Source organism: Palaemon carinicauda, chromosome 39 (assembly GCF_036898095.1).
Source record: "Palaemon carinicauda isolate YSFRI2023 chromosome 39, ASM3689809v2, whole genome shotgun sequence".
Lineage (NCBI taxonomy): Eukaryota > Metazoa > Arthropoda > Malacostraca > Decapoda > Palaemonidae > Palaemon > Palaemon carinicauda.
The window spans coordinates 59206471-59223970 of record NC_090763.1 but is presented as its reverse complement, the minus strand read 5'-3'; positions in this window follow the sequence as shown (position 1 = coordinate 59223970).

The window sequence follows — 17500 nt, the reverse complement described above, 5'->3', positions numbered from 1 at the left end:
CAAGTTTCGATGAGAGAAATTTTTTATTTTTATTTTAACGAAATCAGCAGTTTGCGTAGTATAACCGACGTAAAAAGAATTGGTAGGGAATTATCTATGGAGATAAATAAGAAACGTAAAACGTTCAATGTAGGTGCAATAATGGAGGGGTCTTAACGTCAAGGAAACGCAGTTTCTTAGACGTGTTTGAATACTGCAGACCATATTGATGCGTTCAACGTTAAGTTGTTGAGCCTTCTGAGTAGGTGTATGAAACGGGTATTATGTAAGCTTTACTGCACAGGGATTTATCCTGGATTCAGCAGTTGAAGTCTGTGTGGATTATCCCCCTTCGGTGCTCCTTCATTAGAACCAACATATCTTTAGAAAAATTATTCAATGTATAAAAACACTATATATACATACATACATACATATACATATATATATATATATATATATATATATATATATATATATATATATATATATATATATATACACACACACACACATCAACAAATGCATCTGTTTATAGTCCACTGCAGGACAAAGGGCTTTGACATGTCCTTATTCATGTCTGAGGTTTGGCAATTTTCATCTCCACGCTGGGCTTTACGGATTGATGATGGAGGAAGACTTTAGTCAGATCGCTGATCCGGGCGATACACAAACCATTTCACCACGTTAAGATATTACTACCAAGAAAGAGTATATATATATATATATATATATATATATATATATATATATATATATATATATATATATATACACACATATATTATATTAAAGATGAGTACTGTTTAGAAAACCTTCATAGCATCTTCATCTTTCAAACTTTATGAAGACGGCTCATCATCAGGGTCAATTCGTCCTGTTCCCATACACAGACCACTCACCTTTATCTTGCATGTTTCCTCCACTTCCTGGCCATAGCCAAACTAAGCCTGGCTTCTATCACAACCCAAACTAAGCCTGGCTTCTATAACAACGAAAGGAACCACCAGCAAAACCACTCGGAAATATGTAAGCAGTTACTGGCAAGCAATCTACATCAATTCGGAACGTCTTTCAACTACAGAAGTTCCAATACGCCCCTGCTAACTTAATTTCCGTCTTCCCCTCTTCCACCGCCCCCCCCCCCACCCTACGAAATTTTCCTAAACTTTCAGTTATTTGTTTTACATAGTGATTAACCCAGTTAAAAGAAATCGAAGACGTTTCATGATATTTTCCTGCCTTAAAGTTTTACCGTTTCAGTCCCTTTTACTGAACATATTCTATATTATTATTATTATTATTATTATTATTATTATTATTATTATTATTATTATTATTATCATTATTATTATTATTACTTGCTAAGCTACGACCATAGTTGGAAAAACAGAAAGCTATATGCCCAGGGGTTCTAACAGGGAAAATAGCCCAATGATAAAAGCAAACAATTAGAAATAAAATATTTTAAGAACAGTAACAGCATTAAAATAAATATTTCATATATAAACTATTAAAACTTAAACAAAAGAAGAGGAAGAGAAATAAGATGGAATAGTGTACCCGAGTGTACCCTCAAGCAAGAGAACTCTAACCCTAGACAGTGGAAGACCATGGTACAGAGGCTATGGCACTACCCAAAACTAGAGAACATTAGTTTGATTTTGGAGTGTCCGTCTCCTAGAAGAGCTGTTTACCATAGCTAAAGAGTCTCTTCTACCTTACCAAGAGGAAAGTGGCCACCGAACAATTACAGTGCAGTAGCTAATCCCTTGAGAGATAAGCATTGTTTGATGATTTCAGCGTTGTCAGGTGTATGAGTACAGAGGAGAATATGTAAAGAACAGGCCAGACTATTCGGTGTATGTGTTGGCAAAGGAAAAATGAACCGTAAACAGAGAGAAGGATCCAATGTAGTACAGTCTGGCTAGTCAAAGAACCCCATAACTCTAACGGTAGTACCTCAACGGGTGGTTAGTGTCCTGGCCAATCTACTACCTGACATATGGCTAGTCCACTCCTAGTTTCTATATGAGCTGTTTACCATAGCTAAAGAGTCTCTTCTACCTTACCAAGAGGAAAGTGGCCACCGAACAATTACAGTGCAGTAGCTAATCCCTTGAGAGATAAGCATTGTTTGATGATTTCAGCGTTGTCAGGTGTATGAGTACAGAGGAGAATATGTAAAGAACAGGCCAGACTATTCGGTGTATGTGTTGGCAAAGGAAAAATGAACCGTAAACAGAGAGAAGGATCCAATGTAGTACAGTCTGGCTAGTCAAAGAACCCCATAACTCTAACGGTAGTACCTCGACGGGTGGTTAGTGTCCTGGCCAATCTACTACCTGACATATGGCTAGTCCACTCCTAGTTTCTATATGAGAAAGATGGTGATTCAATCCCTTAATACATTTTCTTTTGCCTTATACGTTTATTCTCTTCCACACCATTTTTCAGCTGATACTAACATAGCCTCACCTACGATGCAACTGGCTTCCTCCTCTCTAACATACCTTAATCCAAGATCTCTCTCTCTCTCTCTCTCTCTCTCTCTCTCTCTCTCTCTCTCTCTCTCTCTCTCTCTCTCTATATATATATATATATATATATATATATATATATACACACACACACACACATATATATATATATATATATATATATATATATATATATATATATATACATCTCTAGACTTTGCCTTAATCTACTCCCAGGTCTTTCTTGGCGGCTTCTTCACACGATCGGTAGGATCAAAATTTCGTCGGACGTTCTGATTCATAACAAGATTGTATCCCTCAATATTCAATATGATTCAAAGATACCAACAAATACAAATAACGATACTTCATACAAGCTTGCTTGCTTTCATTTTCCACTTTTACTCTCTAACAAACTTTCAAACACTTTCAATACTATCACAAAATATTGCGTCACTCCATAACATCAATAACTACATATGCATAAAAAAAATTTGTTTCCCATAAAATAAACTTTACCTCCAGTCATTGCCTGGCTTCTATCCATCATAAATAATTAAAAGTTCAATGGAAATTAATTTCCAGGCGTGAAGTTCACCCTTCCTTTTACAAATTCTAAATCTTAATCCCTGTCAACAAATTATCACCAGCAATATGCTAGTCCCCCTTTAAATAAAATGACCACCTGCAATAAAGCTAGTTATTCTTAAAATAAAATTGCTATCATTCAAACGCCCCATGAGCTGTTTTCTCTTCACTTTCCTTACAACCCTTTCGCACAACTGTGCTTATCATTATTTTTCAAATACCAAAAATATTCACATAAGAATAAAACATAAATGTCTAGGGTAAGCTACCACCGAATATAATGCCCATAAATGAAAAGCAGATTCAGAAATTCAATCATGAAATTACAGACCAAAAATTATGACAATTATAAACGAAGCTAAATTTCTTTATTTTAGTCTCTGAATCTCATGAGCACTACCAATAAGAGAAACCAGAGAGAACATTCCATAAATTCATTAGTGTGGATGATGATACTCTGATGAGAGAGTAACACGCACTTGCTCGCCAGGTCAGACATTTGAAATTATATGAGTAGTTGTTTGTTGAAATATGTTTTATGGAAGATATACCAGTAATTGGTTCATTTTACTTAAAAGGTTAAAATTCTCCAGTTATTACTAATCCTGATAAATCATTTGTCAAAGTGATGATGAATTTAAAATGCAATAAGTACACCTATATGAATAAAAATGTGCGCTTGTATTGGCTGTCTGATTTCAGGGCAAAACAGTAAGTGGGGATTTTCCATATCCTCGCAGGATCACACAGACGTTTAAAGGGATCAGTATCGTAAATGACATTGGCCAAGGAAAGCGAATCTATTTAACATGAGCACGTCGTTTGTCTTACCAGCCGACTGACTACCAGCGGATATTGCCGATTTGGGAAAGCTAAATTCCAAAATGAGTTGACAAATACAAAGGATCTCCCTTCGTACATCAGTGAAACGATTTGCCAATAGCTGTCTTTTAAAGATAATATAACCTTGGATTAAAGGACGTTTAATAAATGGGAACTGATTTTCAGATGATCTGGACTCACTCATCAGTAAATTATTTTCCTTTTTAATATGGAGACCCATTAGACAGACAATCCATTTCTCTTATCTTGTGCATGTCTGATTGAAAGCAAATGAAAGAAAGCAAAGCGGAGATTGCCCTTAAAAGAAGCGACAGATAGGATAACATTCATTCCTTGCAAAGATATATGATAAAAAATTTTATATTCATGAGATAATAAAAAATTCAGAATGAGCCACCATAACGTAAACATCATATTTCCCATATCATGATGATGAATATCATAAGCAGTAAAAATGTCGTACAGGTTTATTATTCATTAATAAGCTTTGGATAACATGAAATTTTAGTAGATTTTTTTTGGATTATCTATTTCGACTTCCACGGCAATCAATGAGCCCGGAGTTGATTTGTTGAATGGTCTAAGTTATCTGGCCCTTGACGGAAGGGCTCGTTAGGCCTTCTAAATAAAAACTAACAACAAAATCCACAGATATAAGACAAAGATGGTTACTTGCAGTGGCTCGATAACATTTTTTAAAACTATGTGTAGAATCTCAAATACCATCAACTGCGTTTTAATTACTATCACATTAAGTAATTTACCGATTCCATCGTAACATTGCAGAAGTAATATAAAAAAAGATTAATAGCACTTTCACGATAGGCAAATGAAGAGTAAACAAAATCAAACGTAACAAGATCTAATCTGAAACTTATATAATAAATCTTATCATGAAAGACGGAGTTTATTTAAATAAACAAGATAGTGAAATCAAGGAAAAAAAAGAAAATCTCTGAGAGAGAGAGAGAGAGAGAGAGAGAGAGAGAGAGAGAGAGAGAGAGAGAGAGAGAGAGAGAGAGAGAGAGAGAGAGAGAGAGTTTTCCTTAAAGAGATATCTTGGATGGTAAAATGTAACAAGAATAAATATACGATAAAATGCTACGACGCAAATGAAGTCATATGCATTATGCGAAAAGCCGAAGAGAAATTAACAAGTAAAATAGTAAATATTAATATATTCAGAGCACTAACAAAACACGAGATAATCCTAAAATATTTTATGTTGATTGTTCTCTTGTAGTTTATTTATATTCTTGTTCCCTTTCCTCACGGGGCTATTTTTCCCTGTTGGGGTCCATGGGCTTATAGCATGATGTTTTTCCAAATAGGGTTGTAGCTTAGCTTGCAATAATAATAATAATAATAATAATAATAATAATAATAATAATAATAATGATGATGATGATGATGATCCAAATTTAAGCCAACGAAAAATATAATTTAGAACAACCCTCTGCTGGATGTAACGCAAAAAGAAAATGATTTACTGGATTTAATTTATGAATTTTGGTCAGAAGGCCCGTCCCTAGGGCCTTGGAGGCTATTCAGTGTCCATGTGAAAAAAAGGGGGGGGGGGTGACCCTGCAGCTGCAGTTTGAAGGAAAAGTTAAGGGGCTGCACAACAAGATTGGAAAAAAGGAAGCAGGAATAGGTAGTTGAATCAGTAAAACTATAAAAATTCAAAGTTGCATCAAATATTTTTATGTTGAACAGGCTGACATAAGTCTTTTTATAGATTATATATGAAATATCAGTTTTAATATTGTTAACGTTCTTAAAATAGTTTATCCTTATTGTTCATTACTTCTTATATCGTTTATTTACTTTCTTATTTCCTTTCCTCACTAGGCTATTTTCCCCTGTTGGAGTCGTTGGGCTTATAGCATCTTGCTTTTCCAACTAGGGTTGTAGCTTAGCTAATAATAATAATAATAATAATAATAATAATAATAATAAAAGGCTAAAATAATGAAAAATATTATAAAAAAAGGCCCATCATCTCAGTTAAAAAAATTTGAATATATAGTACAGTATATCTGTTGTTACCAAGGTCAACGAAAAATTCCGGTCTCGATTCTATTTACAATTAACTTCTATGAAATGAACCAGACCAAAAAAAGGGAAATTCCTAGAACCTACATAATTTTTTATTCTTTATACCCATAAGACGTTAAGAAATATGCGTCCACAGTTTTTTAGATTGAAAGAACTAAACATAAAATAGGAAAGACTATTTTCTGAAGCCTAGCGAATTCTAAAAATATGATCAGCTGCAACTCTTATTATTATTATTATTATTATTATTATTATTATTATTATTATTATTATTATTATTACTTGCTAAGCTGCAACCTTAATTAGAAAAGCAAGATGCTATAGTCCACAAGGCTCTAACTGGGAACATAGCCCAGTGAGGAAAGGAAATAAGGAAATAAACAAACAAGAGAAGTAGTAAAAAATTATAACAAAATATTTTAAGAACAGTAACAACATTACAATAAAGTTTTCATATGTAAACTATTAAAACTTAAAAAAAAAAAGAGGAAGAGAAATAAGATAGAATAGTGTGCCTGAGTGTACCCTCAAGCAAAAGAACTCTACCCCAATACAGTGGAAGACCATGGTACAGAGGCTATGGGACTGCCCAAGACCATTATTATTATCATTATTATTATTATTATTATTATTATTTGCTAAGCTACAACCCTAATTGGAAAAGCAAGATGCTATAAGCCCAAGGGCTCCATCAGGGAAAATAGCCAAGTGAGGAAAGGAAATACGGGAAACTAGAAGAGAAGTTTCAGAACAATAATAACATTAAAATAAATCTTTCGTATATAAACTATAAAAACTTGAAAATAACAGAGGATAAAAACTTCAAAATAACAAGAAGAAGAGAAACAAGATAGAATAGTGCGCCGGAGTGTGCCCTCAAGCAAAAGATCTCTAACCCAAGGCAGTGGAAGACCATGGTACAAAGGCTATGACACTACCCAAGACTAGAGAACAATGGTTTGATTTGGGAGTATACTTCTCATAGAAGAGCTGCTTAGCATAGCTAGTCTCTTCTACCCTTGCCAAGAGGAAGGTAGCCACTGCACAATTACAGTGCAGTAGTTAACTCTTTAGAGAAGAAGAATTGTTAGGTAATTTCCGTGTTGTCAAGTGTATGAGGAAAGAGGAGAATGTATAAAGAATAGGCCAGACTATTCGGTGGAAGTGTAGGCAAATGAAAAATGAGCCGTAACCAGAGAGAAGGATCCAATGTAGTTCTGTCTGGCCATTCAAAAGACTCGGTGACTCCCTAGCGGCAGTATATTAACGGGTGGCTGGTGACCTGGCCAACCTACTACCTACAATAAATCAACAGATATTAAACATACAACTGTTTGAACCTTTGAAATTTGGAAGGCGCTAATGTAGCTGGAAAACAAACACTATGATATCAGCCGAGCTCAAGAAAAGTATCCCAGATATCCTCTTTCAAAGCAATGAGAAAATTCCACCTAAAAATTCTCAACGCCATGGAACCAAAAGTTATTTTGATACACAATTGTAAGACTAGTGTCTACTTACGCATCTTTGTACCCGAAAGATCTGATAAAGTAGTTATGATTGATACTTAAGGTAGGTCAACAGCATGTCATCCATTTGCCAAATAAAGAAGGAACGTCAAGATGTTCTGCATCAAAACAAGGGAGGATCTGCTATGGATTCCATAGTATATCTACCATACTGAAGAGAAACACTTGAAAGACAAAATAGTCTGTGAATAGAATTGAAGTTACCAAAGAAAATTGCTTTTCATGAAGAGCGGGTCTCAAGTGTATTTCCTTTAATACACAACCAGGCAGAATGGTTCTGTTGACACTATGAAGAATATTATTTTCATGTAAATTGGTGTATTTGCTAAAACGCTGAAACAAAATATTATGCCCAAAGCGTTTACATCTCCTGTGCTCTTTAATAACCATTTATCTTAGAAAAAAAAAAGAAAAAAAAAGCCTGGGGGCAAAATAAAGTCCCACTTGAAAATTTGGCACTGATGATAAAAGAAAAATCCTCTCATTCCCCTAACATTTCAGTATATTGTATCATACAATTCTTTTCAATAAAACAGCAGCCAGACTAGGGTTCCGTTTATTGTCTCTACAAAATAAAATGCATGCATAAAATCAAGCTCAGAGAAATGATAAAACTATCAAGGATAAACTCAACAATGAAAATATGAGCAGTAACTGACTTCAACAACACTTGCTTTGTAGTCCAGTGTTTTTCTGCCTTGAAGACCAGCAAGGAAAGGGAAACTGATATGATGACAAAATGGCGGTAATGAGTTGCTAAAGGTTTCAAATTGAGCTGGCCTTATGTCAGCAAGACAACTTACTTCTACAGCAAACTAGGAAGACAAGAACAGATCATACAAATATCAAAGTGAATAAATCTTTCATGATTGACACCTCTCATACAAAATAATTTGTTAATGTTTTCATATAAAATTGTTTTCTTGTTATTCTTTAGTTCAGGAACTCGCCACTTCAACCTCTAGAGCTGGTACATTGTTGTTAACAGATAGATTAAGCTGGCCTTATGCCAGCAAAGACTTGTTTGTTCGATCAACCAGAAAAACAAAACCAGTCAAAATCTTAATCCGTTGACTCTATTCATTAGATCTATGTAAATATACCGTCCACATGCAACAAACTCAAAACTTCACAATTAGCTGTAATAATCAATACACTCTTCAGATTAGAAACTTTGAATTCCAATTATGGGAGTCAAATTAATAATTTTTCCATTTCGTCACGATTCCAACCTTAGTTAGAGGAGGTTTTTGATGATCTTAACTCACGAAATATTTAAAGGATACTTATCAAAAATAATTCTCCTAACTAAAAAATAAAGTTAAGTATTATATTTTGCTATTATATCATTATAATATTGCAAAGCGGCGTTTAAGACAATTACCAACTCTTTATTACGAACGAAGCCTCGCGAGCACTTTCGGAACCAGAAAGTTTCTGCAGACGTTTTCGTTTACATTTCATTTAACCGTTTAAAAAAAGGCTGACATTATTTGTACTATAGAATAAAAATGTAATAGAAAGAAACCAAAATTTAATTGACATAAAACTCAAATCTAAACATTTGCAGCAAAATTTGCACGAAAGAAAAAATAACAAAAAGCTTTCGATTGAAAAATTCTGGGAACCTTTGTATATCAGCTGCAGCGGCCAGTTCCTCCCGTGAGGATTAAAAATGGACATCAATTCACCTAAACTTTCCCCCTTAAACTAACCTAAAAGCCGTGTCCTTACCTATTTACCTTACGGGGGGGGCTGCGAACTCCCCCCTACACTGCCATATTCTAAATTAGCCGTAATCAAACATACAGGTGGCCGCTATCATACACACACCCAAAATTCTGATCAAAATTAATGAAAGTACAATTTGAACAATATTAAACATCCGATAAAAAGAAAACGTACGGCCACGTTCAAATTACTTGCCCTTTACTAATTTAACGGCTTTTGGGGGACATACTATAAATGGAATAGTTTCCCATGAAGATTTTATAAGCAATCTTCTGTATCATTTAATAAATGAAAGAAAACGGATTTTTATGGTACACTTACATATAAGACAGACTCACGTTTAGAAAGTTACAATTCTTCTTCTTCTTCTTCTTATTATTATTATTATTATTATTATTATTATTATTATTGCTGGCTAAGCTATAACCCAAGATGGAAAAGCAGGCCGCTATTAAATCAAGGGCTCCAACAGGGAAAAATAGCCTCGTGAGGAAAGGAATTAAAGAAATAAATAAACTATATGAGAAGTAATGAACAATTAAAATAAATATTTTGAGAACAGTGAAAACAATAAAACAAAATCTTTCATATGTAAACTATAAAAAAAACTTTATATCAACATGTTCAACATAAAAACATTGGCTGAAAGTTTGAACTTTTGAAGTTCTACCAATTCAACTACCCGATTAGGAAGATCATTCCACAACTGGTCACAGCTGGAATAAAACTTGAATACTGTGTACTATTGAGTCTCATGATGGAGAAGGCATCGCTATTAGAATTAATGTAACTGCATACCTAGTATTACGAACAAGATGGAACTGTCAGGGCAGATCTAAATGTAAAGGATGGTCAGAATTATGAAAAATCTTATGCAACATGCATAGCAAACTAATTGAACAACAGTGCCAGAGATTAATAGCTAGATCAGGAATAAGAAATTTAACAGACAGTAAGTTCCTGTCCAACAAACTAAGATGAAAATCATCAGCTGAAGACCAGACAAGAGAACAATACTCAAAACATGGTAGAATGAAAGAATTAAAACACTTCTTCAGAATAGATTGATCACCGAAAATCTTGTAAGACTTTCTCAATAAGCCAATTTTTTGTGCGATTGAAGATGACACAGGCCTAATGTGCTTCTCAAAAGTAATATTGTTGTCAAGACTCACACCTAAAATTCTAAAAGTCATACAGAGTTAACGAAACATTATCAATTCTGAGATCCGGATGTTGAGGAGCAACTGTTCTTGAACTACTTACAATCATACTTTGAGTTTTGTTAGGATTCAAATTCATACCCCATTATTTGCACCATGCACTAATTTTAGCTAGATCTCATTTAAGGGATTCAGCAACACCAGATCTACATTCAGGAGATGGAATTGGTGAAAAGAGAGTAGCATCATCTGTATATGCATCAAGCTTGTTTTCAAGGCCAAACCACATGTCATGTGTATATAGTATGAAAATTAATGGCCCAAGAACACTACCTTAACGAACACCAGATATCACATTCCAATACTCACTAAAATGCCCATCACCAACAAGTCTTTGCGATCTATTACTTAAAAATTCCACAATTATGCTAAGAAAAGACTCATCCACTCCCAACTGTTTGAGTTTGAAAAAAAGGGCCTCATGATTAAAACGGTCAAAGGCAGCATTAAAATCAAGGCCAATCATACGAACTTCTGACCACAATCAAGGGCTTTCTGTACAGCATTGGAGATTGTAAGAAGGTCATCACATGCTTCAAAGCCTTTACGAAAGCCACATTTCAAATTAGGGAATAGATGATTACCTTCAGCACACCTAATCAAGGGACAGTTAGCATTCCTCTACCTTAGGATACAATGCATTACAATCATGTTTCTGGCATTTCTGAAAACTAAGTCCAAATACTACAGCTTATCAACACTGCAATGGCACTGAGCTATCTATAATTTTGTAATTATCATCCTTCCCATTAGAATTGTCAATTGCCTATCTTAGAAACCAAGTTCTATCTGGAAGTTATAAAAACCAGGAAAATTAGTGTGTGTAGATTGAATTTTTTGGAAATATCTTTACACAATGCTAATTTTTCAGGTCTACCTGGAAATCAACGTACACTGATGAGAGGATTAGACAACGGGAGACTACGTAATTATTGGAACCTCTGTCAAGGAAACATGTCCGAGATTAGCTCTGTCAAATTTTGAGAAGTTTCCTTGGTCCATGAGCTTCCTCTGCATTATAGTTGATTTCAGGTTATAAGAAAATGTCTAGTGATTGTGCTTTTCTACTGTGAAGCTGATTAAATTTCAAATCTTATAGAAAAACGAAGGAAAATTTTTCCTTGTACTTCGTGTAAACAAACATGGCTACCGATTGTCGTAGTGAGCTCGAAATTGGTGAATCTGGCGGTTTCGAGTTCAGAGAAAGTGGTAATTTAGAGATTGGAGACTCACTTGAAGATATTGATTTTGAAAATTTAAATGAAAACCAGTGTCGCATTGATTCTGTTCTCAAGTTCCTGCTCAACTATAATGTTCCAAAGAAAAGTGTATTGCGTCCAAGAAAAAATGTTGCAAGTAAAGCTGATAATCATATGCTATTAATTGATGAGCGTGGTGACGACATCCATTATTCAGTCCCTGAGGAACTACGAGAAAGTATGAAAAAAGTAAGTGATATCAATGATTTGCATCCTGGTCTGTTGGTGGATTACCTGGTGAGATTGAATGAATTCAATAAGAAAATACTTCAGAGTGTAGGAGTGCTTCATAAGAAATATAATGAGTTAAAGCTCACACAGTCTATTGCAACATCGAATTTAAAAGCCCCTGATGTAAATACCCTAGCCTCTGATAATGTTATGACCTTACCTGCTGCCCCTCTAGAAGAATCAAAAATATTAAGCAAGGAGAAGGAACTCGAGACTCGTGTGGATGCAATTGAGCAGAAGGCAAATGCAGATATTATTCTATGCTCCGGTGCAGTAATTGAGGAAGCCATTGAAGCTGCTAATAGTGGCCCTAATGATGATCTAAAGGAAAAAGTAATTTTGGCTATCAGAAATGCTTTTCCAGGAAAAACTGAGGGAGGGGAAATTGTTAGAGTATCCCCTTTTGGTAAAAAGAAAACACACGTCAAGATTGTGTGCTCAACGATTGAGGTGCGTAAGAAATTGGTTGCTTCTGCTCGACGTGAAAAACCAGAAAATATTTATTTCTCTGAATTTTTGACTAATTACAGGAATGGGCTCTTTTACTCATTAAGATCGTTGAGAAATAAATTCAGAGATAAGATTTCTGCTGTATATGTCAGAGATGGAAATGTTTACTATAAACTTCATGAAACTGATGGGTTCAAAAGCGTTCGAACTCAACTAGACATTACGAACTTGGAAAAGAAGCTCACTGGTTCCGGGTGATACTTATATTGAACATTGATATGGTTGATGTTTTTTCTGATCAACCTCTTCCTATTCTGGATTTCAGTGATGATGATGACATTCCAAGATTTCCGTGTAATTATAAGAATCCTGATAAACTTGCACATGTCCTCACAAAATACAAGAAAGGATCTTTCTCTCTTTTGACATTTAATGTAAGAAGTTTACGGAGAAATTTTGGTAGTTTCGTCTCATTTTTGAGTAATCTGATGTTTAAATTTTCTGTGCTAATTTTAGTAGAAACTTGGCTTTCTTCGAGTTCAGACTGCGGTTTTGATATTGAAGGTTACAAGCATGTTGGGATCCACAGAAATAATTATGGTGGTGGTATTAAGGTTTTTTATGATGAGATGTTAAATGTGGAGATTTTGGGTGATATGACATTCATGAATGATTGTATGGAAGTACTTACTGTATATCTCATTGGTCTCAACTTTAAATACATAATTTGTACTATTTATCGATCTCCTAGCGCAAATCCATATAATCTTAATGAACAGTTTTTCAGTAATGTATTGAACAAGTTTCCTGCTGGTGTCAATGTAATCATAACGGGCGATTTTAATTTAAATCTCTTTAATCCTTTAAAACTTACATTCATTGATGTATTTATTGCCAATATGCTTAGCCTTGGATATTTTCCTGTAATTACTCTTCCAACAAAGATAAACGATGGTAATAGTGTTACCCCTTATTCTCTGCTTGACCAATTATGGGTTAACTTTAAGGTAGGTTCAGATCATGACTCTGGCATTGTAACATTTCCTCTCACTGACCATTTTCCTATTCATTATATGTTTAATAATGATTGTCAAGGCGATTATAAAGTGGTTGTATCTAGGATGATTAACGAAAATACCATCTCGGTTTTTGTGTCCTTAATGTCAGTTGCTGGTTTTGCTCCAGTATTTAACTGTGATAATGTCCATGAAGCCTTTGATATGTTCTGGGAAAAGCTATGGAAGGTATATAAGTCATCGTTCCCCATCAAACGTAAGAGAATTAAATCTAATAAAATAAATGCACCTTGGATGACGCCTGATCTTAAGAAATGTCTGAAGAAAAAATATAAGTTATTCAATTTTTACCGTAGGGGTTTGATTAGGAAGAGACAATTCATTATGTATAAAAAGGTATTAACTTGGTTAATAAACAAAATGAGAATGAAGTACTATCATGAAAAATTCGAAAAGTGTACAGCGAATACAAAAAAGACATGGTCAACTGTGAACGAAATACTAGGGCGTAAGAGACATGTTTCTACGCGTAGAATTGTAACTGATACAGGAAGAATGATGGAGGGACTTAGTATGGCAGACTACGTTAACACTTACTTTACAAATGTAATTTTACAAATTACCGAATCTCTTCCTCGGGACCTAAACTTTAATTACTTGAGTACTCTCGATCGTGTACCGAACTCTTGCTTTCTATTACCAACTGACGAAGTCGAGGTGGTTACGATATTGAGAGATGCCCGACAAGGGAAATAGTTTAATGGATATAAAACCAAGCATACTCTTATTGATACCCGATGTTCTTGGGAAAATTATTGCCTATTTGTATAATTCTAGCGTTCTTAATGGTATCTATCCAAATTCATTGAAAACTGGTCGAGTAATTCCAGTCTTTAAGTCTGGTGATATATTGAAAATTTGCAATTACAGACCTATAACAAATCTCCTGAATATTAATAAGATTTTTGAGTTGCTTACCTATAAACGCATGATAAAATTTATTGATCAATTTAATATTCTCTCAGATCTCCAGTATGGGTTTCGGAAGGCGAAGAATACTACGCTGGCTATTTTTAGACTGACTAGCGACTTATTACAAACTTATCATGAGAAGTCCTATACAGTTGCCTTATTTCTCGATCTGAGTAAGGCTTTTGACAGCATAAATAGGACACTGCTTTGTGAAAAGTTATCAATTTATGGATTTAGAGGGGTTACAAATTTGTTTTTGTCATCGTATTTGTCCGATAGAAAGCAGTATGTAAACATTGGCGACTATAAGTCTAGCATTAGACCAATTGAATTTGGAGTTCCTCAGGGATCTGTTTTGGGACCATTATTATTTAACATTTTCATAAATGATATAGTGAAAGTCGGAAGCGCTAAAAAGATTTTGTTTGCGGATGATGCTGTATTTTACGTCACCGACAGTTCGTTTGATTTATGTATTGAAAAGGTAGAAACATTCATCGCCGATTTTTCAGAGTGGCTTCGGAATAATAAATTAGTAGCAAATGTAAATAAAACAAAATTAATGATGGTTACGCCAAGACCTATTAACAATCTCCCTGATATATATTTTAATGAAAGAAAGTTAGAGTGGGTCTCAAGTATAAAATATTTAGGAGTAACTATTGATAATAGGCTAAGTTTTGCTCTTCAAGCAAGTGAAATAAATAGGAAAATAAGTAAAATGCATGGTGTTTTTTACTCCCTATCATCTCTAGTGCCGCAGAGAACGTTACTAACAATTTACCAATCACTAGTCTACCCTATCATAACCCAAAATATCTTAATCTGGGGGGGAATTTCTGAAGCCAACTTGAGCAGTATTAAGGTGATGATGAATAACATCCTTCGGTGCATTCTGAGGGTTCAGCGCGACGAAAATAATATTCCTTTATTGCCTGTAAATGATATTTATAAGACGTTAGCATTGCTTAAATTTAATGACCTATATAAGTACCATGTATTAAAATTTCTGCACCTAGTTCTGTATAGGAATACTGAATTATTCGAAAAACATTACATGCCTTTGTTGCCCACACACACATACAGAACAAGAGGTAAAAGAATAAATCTTCCGGCAGTTCGTTTGGAAGTGGAAAAGAGGTTTGTCATTTTTCAGAGTTGTAAGCTCTTAAACGGGCTGCCCGATGATCTTCTAGAACCCCAGACGGACTATTCTCTCAAAGTTAGGTATAAGCGTTTGGCTTTGTCTACCTATTAGTATTTGTTCGGTGATAGAATTAACTTTGTGTGTTTTCAGCCTCATTTTCAAACTTGTTATTTAGTTATATGTATTGAGTCAAGATTCAAGAATCGCTTTAATTTTGTGATTAGTAAATGAAATCCTCAAGTGGTGAATTGTTTTTATATGATTCTGCACGTTAGCCATGTTTGTTTCTCTGCTTTAATGTTTATATTTGTGGTTGGTACTTCAAATAGTAAATAACTTCAAGTATTTATTGCAAAGTCTATTTTGAGATAAGTAGTGTAGTCCTTTTATCAAGTGTTATTTTAATAATGTCAAAATGTTACTTTTAATTATATATGCCATAGCAGGGAAAAACCCCTATTGGCTTCTTACTGTATGAATGTACATAAGAATAAATAAAGTGTAAAGTGTAAAGTGTATTCATGTTTTGCCCAGCCTACGATTATGACATGACCTTGGCTATAGTTTTGGCAGCAGTCATAGAATCAACAAGGCTGATTATCCTTAATACTTATAGACGCAAGATGAAACGTTTATAATACATGTACAATTCTTATTCCACAAGACCATCTCATGTTTTGGATAAGCTTAAGGTATTTTCTGCAGAGTAAACTAAACCCACTTAGCTTAGGCTAATCTACGCAAGTGCTACATCATAATCGGTAGTAAGACCTTATTAAAGGCTTGTGATTTGGCCTATGTCAAAAGTTTGCTTACACTCACTGAAACCAATGAACAGTGATTTTTGGCGAAATTTTGAGTCTGACTGTCCATTTAGCGGTAGATTGGGTGTAATCTAATTACGGTTTGTGTTCAGGGTTTGAACTAAGCTGTGCATATGGCTAAGTCGTCAAATACTTGCAGAACAATTATAGGAATAAGACTGAAATCTCTAACAGCTAGACGACGAATAAAATAGATAGTGTGGCATCTTATTACACTACTCGCCTTTTTCAACATTAACCAGGGCATGAACCTTTTAACCAAAATGAAGGATGAACTCGTTAATTAGCGCAAAACTCCAAATTACCTAATGCATTTACTATTACCGTTTCAATTAACTTATTGATAACCAGACTCTCTCTTACTATTCAGGCTGACCTTTCCAGCTGTAACACTAAGAAATGAGACAATAAGTCATAAATAACGCCAGAAATAAAAATTCAAGAGAAAATGAGGGCGAAGGAAGACAAATAGTTAATGGCTCGATCAACAGAGAGAGAGAGAGAGAGAGAGAGAGAGAGAGAGAGAGAGAGAGAGAGAGAGAGAGATTCTCTTCTCTTGCCCACTTCTCAAATCCTCCAATCATCGTTCACAACGTAGGTCCATTAAATGGTAAACAACAAAAACTATAAAGAAAACCTTTGTGAAAACAACTTACCTTACTCTTCTGTGATATTCGCATGGGCAGGGCATCTTCTGTTGACACCACTGAAGAAACGGACATTCTTCTGTTTTTAGCCATGGACTGAGACCAGTGCGCAAACAATCAGTTTTAATGCTTGCATCCACACTTGAATGGTTCTGGAATGATGGATTAAACAACTAAGAACAAATGTTCTGATATATCATTCGATAATGATTTTCTGTAAATGTAAAATATTCATAAAAAGAATAAGTTTTCTATGAACGTTTAATATTCATGAGTCCAAGAGTGCATGGGTCACCATAATCTCTGAGTTTATAAAATGCTTTTTGAATAGAAATATCCTAAAAACTTATGAAAAAAACAATTGGAAAGTAATTCATATCACAACATATCAAAAGCATTAAATCTATTTTAACATTTTGGAACATGTATCACATTTCATACTGATCATAAAAACAACTCATACCTAATTTATCAAAACTCTTTTGAAATGTTTTGTTTCTGACTGATGCAAATGCTCTCTACC